The 5,333-nt window shown below is 35.0% G+C and overlaps 3 long non-coding RNA genes across 5 annotated transcripts; 2 read left to right on the top strand and 1 right to left on the bottom strand.

The window, feature by feature from the left end:
- LOC107644183 lies at positions 27-1,391 on the top strand. 2 transcript variants are annotated; one of them, XR_001621243.2, is made up of 3 exons: positions 27-233; positions 474-632; positions 1,088-1,391. It is a non-coding gene; the product is annotated as an uncharacterized LOC107644183 (long non-coding RNA). The 2 variants fall into 2 exon arrangements; XR_001621244.2 differs by having other exon boundaries at positions 32-233; positions 540-632.
- LOC110262544 lies at positions 1,744-3,925 on the bottom strand. Its single transcript, XR_002347207.1, has 2 exons — positions 3,438-3,925; positions 1,744-2,890 (listed from the first exon to the last, which is right to left on the bottom strand). It is a non-coding gene; the product is annotated as an uncharacterized LOC110262544 (long non-coding RNA).
- LOC107642084 lies at positions 4,084-5,131 on the top strand. 2 transcript variants are annotated; one of them, XR_002347206.1, is made up of 3 exons: positions 4,084-4,531; positions 4,600-4,700; positions 4,792-5,131. It is a non-coding gene; the product is annotated as an uncharacterized LOC107642084 (long non-coding RNA). The 2 variants fall into 2 exon arrangements; XR_002347205.1 differs by having other exon boundaries at positions 4,084-4,700.

Raw genomic sequence — 5,333 nt, forward strand, 5'->3', positions numbered from 1 at the left:
AGCTTTTCTGATGTGCACAAATAATAATTTATAAATATGCCTCATATGGGGTTTTAATAGTAATTATTATTTTTTTACATTTACCACAAGTTCCTTTCGTTTTTTCTTCTCTTTGTATGCACTCCATTCAACCCTAAGTCCACATTTTTCTCCATCCTCTGCCACCGTGACTGCGTCTTTCTTCGCCGCCGCCGCCTGAAGCTCTGTTCTGTTCAACTGGAGCTATAATTCAGGTTTCCTCTTTCAACATTGTGCTTCATTTCTAACTTGATTTTTCGATGTTATGAAAAGAAAAATCATATTTTTACTTGTCAATGTAGAGTTAATAGTGTGATTTGTGTTTGGAAGTTGATTTAGGCTTTGATCAATGAGTTCCTGGATTTGTCAATTGCATAGAATTTTTCAATTAAGAACTTAAAGCAATTAAAAAAAATGGTGGAAAGAAGCTGTGATATTTTTCTGTATCTCCTCAGCCCAGTACTTCATTGTCTCATTCATTCTCCGTATCTCTCTTCTCTCTTCGCGTCATTCGTCTTCAGCCTCAGAGTGGTGGCGTGGGTCTCAGCGAGTCAGCATCCTCGTCAGCGCTGTGGTGCTCTACTTCCAGAGTTTCAATGGAGCCTCAGACTTAGGTATATATGAATTTGCTTCATTGATTGATTTCATTTTTTTTTTTGTTCCTTTTATGTTCTTGGTGTATGAATCTGTTTCGTTGAATTCATTCAATTGTTTTTCTGTTATACTTATTTTTTTGTTAAGGTTTTTTGTATGAGTTTATTTCATTCATTTCATTCAATTATTTGTTTTGTTCTGATTATTTGGTTGTTTGAATTTTTTTGGGTTCTGTTTATGAGGGTTAAAAAATTTTGGTATTTGTTTTTATGATTTTGATTTTAATTTCTGTGTTTATGTTTCTGTTCATGATGTTCTAGTTCAATTTCTGTGTTTATGTCTCTTAAATCTCAGGGGCAAATGATAATGATGAGGCGGAATATTTATAGGACAGGATAGAAACTGACATTTGAGGTTGTGTTCTCTGCCTAAGTGCCTAACTGTTTCAAAAATTATTTCTGCTTGTTTATTCAAGGTTCTTCGTATACTGAACGGTGACATGGTCATGGACACGAGTTTGCAGATGCAGCACCATTACAGCGCTCCTCTGTTAGAAGAGCCACTTGAATCATTTAGTGGGAAGCTATCTCTTGACAAACACATGCCTGCATATTGGGATAGGGACAACAAAGCAAGAAGGACTTCATGTGAAGATGACATTTAAAAAGGGGTCGATACTTGATGATCAAAATTGAAAAATGCTTTTTACTGGTTATGCTAAATATGTTTATTTTCTCTCCTATTTTGTAGTTTTGCATTTTTCTAGCTATCTTTCTATAGTGAGATCTAATTTTGCATTTGTGTATAATAGCAGGGTGAAAGTAGGATCGGTAAAAAATATAGAAGCTTTTGAAATTCTTCTCAGTAGCTACATCACACACTAAAGGCAAGAACAGAACTTTTTGTTGCTAGAGTTTTTATTTTGGCATGTTGAACATACTTTGTGAGGCAAGAAAAGATCCTTTATTGGTTGGTATAGCATAAGCCCATCATTAGCTGGAATCATTCAGAAGGCTATAGAATAATGTGGATGCATGGCTATGATGTTTGAGTTCTTTTTAATCTTATGATGGTTTCTATTTGAATGCAGGTAAGCACTGGATGTGAATGTTGAGAGAGCCGTGGATGTTCTTATGCACAAGAGATTGCTGCATTTGGCTCACGATCCTGTTAATAGGCCTGCAATTGAATTCATGCTTTAGTGGTGTTATTTAGTTTAGAGTAAGGCATTGCATATGAAACAGTTTGGCATATAGTCATTGTTTGACCATGCTGTCTTCTTTTATAAGATTTGATGCTGGTATAGTTTGGATGAAGTATGATGTATCATTGATATTTTCTTTTCTGAATTGCTTTTAAGTAGTTTTTTATACATTAAGTTGTTACGTTGAATGAATAATCTATTTTAGACTTTTAGTTAATCATATTGCAAGTCTTCAACATTGCTTTATATTGAATCCTTCGTGGAGCCTAAATGATGAAAAATTGATGAAGAAACTTGACCATTCTTTTTATACTTACAATATACAGTTTTGTATGATTTTTTTGTGTTTTGATTTTACATCTTACACCATATCAAGAAAACTTTGGTTAATATTTTACCTCCAATTCAGCCACCGAAGCTTTATGCTATGCTAAATTGCCATTCAAATCAGTTATGCAATAATCAAAAGCTTTTTACGTACAATTTCATGACAAGAAAGTTTTATGTCTATCAAAGATTTGTTTAAACCAAAGCTACTAACCACATGAAAACCTGAAGAATATAGCTCAAAAATTTGGAAGATGTCATTAATATATATGCATGAAAGTAATAATTCTTCATATATCAACCTCAAAGTTGCAAGAAATCCAATATGATTTTGACAAGGAAAAAGAGCAAGTTTCTTGGCCAACAGAAAAAAGTTATCCAAATTTATTGAATTCAGCTATACACATAACATCATAAACAACCAATTCAATATAATAAAAAATAAAAAATGGAACAAAAAGAATCATCTAAGTTCACTAACAACAAAACTGAACTCTTTAGCTCAAATAAAATGAAATTATTCAATAAAATAACAATTGAGACATTCTTTCATCCATTTTCTTAGTACATCAGAAGATAATGATAACTACATTTCTTTTTAAGAATGACACAAGGATTATATTCCCATTCACATATCATCATGTATGGCGGGTACATCACTCCCTCGATTGGATCCTCCTTGATCAGATCCAAAAGTATTAAGGCTTTAACCACTTCTGATATTGGTGGTTGGAATTCAGGCTCCAGCTGTGCCAAAAGTTTATTAGTAGAATGAAACAAGACAAGGCTCAAAGGAGTTGACCAGCTGTGCCAAAAGTTTATTAGTAGAATGAAACAAGACAAGGCTCAAAGGAGTTGACCAGAATAGTTTTGTTGTCATATTTGACTGTTCAGATTTAACTATTGAAACAAGGCAGGTAGATATCCATAGAAATTTACAATTTATTATAACACAGGAGGAAAATCACAATAAAGTAATTAACGTCTTCTACAAACAATAGAATCATAATGAAAAAATCAACAAAATTGCAACCCATGAAGCCCCCTTTGATATCCACATAATCAGAAATTGAATGCAAGTACTATGTAAATTCTTATTTTAAACCTTCTTCTAGTAATATAGCATAAAATTTCCAGAATTAAATCTTTGCACACAAAAAATTGTTATCGTACAATCTGCAATTGTGATTTTGTTGAATTTGCTTTTCATATTATAGTAATTACAATTTTGAGTGTAGTTCTACCGAGATCTAACAAGTGGTTTCTCAGAAATTGGCATTGAAAAAATTCTTACAAGATTCGAGAAGGAGCTCGAAACCACCAACGGGCCGTTAATGACCACGGTAACACATGGTTATATCCCCATCCGTGTCTTCTTGTCAGTTGTCATCTAAACCATGTAATCTTGCTCTTCCCCTTCACCGTTGTCCTCGACAACATCGGTGTCATGGCCTTCTTGGCACTAAAATTGGTAACGCCGGCATTCGGGATGATGTCGTCGGCATTCGTTCAAGGAAGCGTTTCCCAGATTATCACACAGAGATAGAGTAGAGTTTCGTTTTAGTCTGCCTTACCCAGATTAGCAGACACAGGCAAGGAGGGTTTCGTTTTACTCTAAGGAAGAGGAGGGGTCTTTTTAGAATTTTGAAACATATTATATCCTTTGATTTAATTTTTAAAAAGTTTTAAATTAATATCATCTCAACCGTTGGATTTTTTTTAACATAATCCAATGATCTTAATTACATGGTGCATCAGATATGCCCAAAATACTTGGGCTGATTTCAGCCCACCTCTTATGAGCTTATCTGATGCACCATTAGATTCAAAGCGTTAGATTAAATTAATAAACGATCTAATGGTTTATATTTAAATCATTGTTAATTTATTAAAAATTACATTAAAAGATAACAACTCTTTTAATATTTTAATATTGCCCAATATAAAAATTCAGAACTAAACGCTCCTGCCTCTTCCCTCCACCCACTTCCTCTGTGTTCTTCGTCAAACAAAGAACCCCGTTTCTTCTTCTACCCCCTCTTTCCTCCGTTTCTTCCTCTACTCACTGTCCACCGAAGAATTGTCTATCCTTTCTAAGCCTTCTGGCGATGCGAATTCAGAGATTGTGAGCTACCAATTCACACCCGAGCACGAATTTCAGTTGGTACCTATGAACAACTCGTAGCGGTCTCAAATCCTGCAGCGATTCATGAAGAGGGGAGATGCTACCAGTTGTAGCAAGGGTCTGGGGAGAGAAGGCTGTCTTCCTCATCATAGGGTTGCTATGATGGACTCTAAACTCCTTGCTCCTCATTTTTACCGATGGGAGACCCATATATCAAAATTAGTAAGATTATTAGGTTAAGCCTTCTTCCACAACGAAAATTGGTAGGGTTTTGGTCAAACTCTGTTGCTCGTCTTTCGTTTATCTTCTCAAATTTTCGAATCTTTTGTAGGGTTTTGCTCAAAAGAAGTTGATCTATAATGGAGCCTCGAGTTGGAAATTAGTTCTGTATTGGTCGGAAAATTGGTAGCGGATCCTTAGAGATCTACCTCGGTGAGCTTTCTCTCCTCTCTCTTTTTAATCTTTTTTTGTGCATTATTGAACTTCTAATTTCCGAATTTTCCGATTAAATTTTTCCGATCAGGGAAGTATTCCATAGAATTGTGAGAAGCAGAACAGAAGGGCGTGATTCTCTTGGAAAGCAAAACCTTGCTAATTAACCTTTTTTATGCATACCCTTCAGTTTTCATTGTTGGATTTTGCTTCCTTAGAAGCCGAGGATGGAGATCAGAATTGAAAATTAAGCCAACAATAAAAAACTTAGAGGGAGGATTCTTGTATCTAAGAACCGTGTAAAATGTATAGAGCTTAGATTATTTTATGCGGATCTTTTGTGATGTCTGGTGCTTTTTATTCTCTTGGTAGTTGTATCGCTATATGTTGAAATTTGAATTAATCTTGCATGCTACTGTTTCTTTTTTTTACTTGGAATTCTCTCATGCTTGTGTAGTGATGCACACAAATTCTCTTGTTATGCTGAGTTTCGATGGCCTTAAGCAGGCTGTTGTTGTATTTCTATCCCATTGTTGTTGTCATGGAAAGACCTTTTCTGTGCAATTCATTATATGTGATTCTGACAGGGGATTAGGAGACCGTGGAAAGGTGTTCTCATGTTTGGGCCTCCCG

This window comes from Arachis ipaensis, chromosome B05, assembly GCF_000816755.2.
Source record: "Arachis ipaensis cultivar K30076 chromosome B05, Araip1.1, whole genome shotgun sequence".
Taxonomy (NCBI): domain Eukaryota; kingdom Viridiplantae; phylum Streptophyta; class Magnoliopsida; order Fabales; family Fabaceae; genus Arachis; species Arachis ipaensis.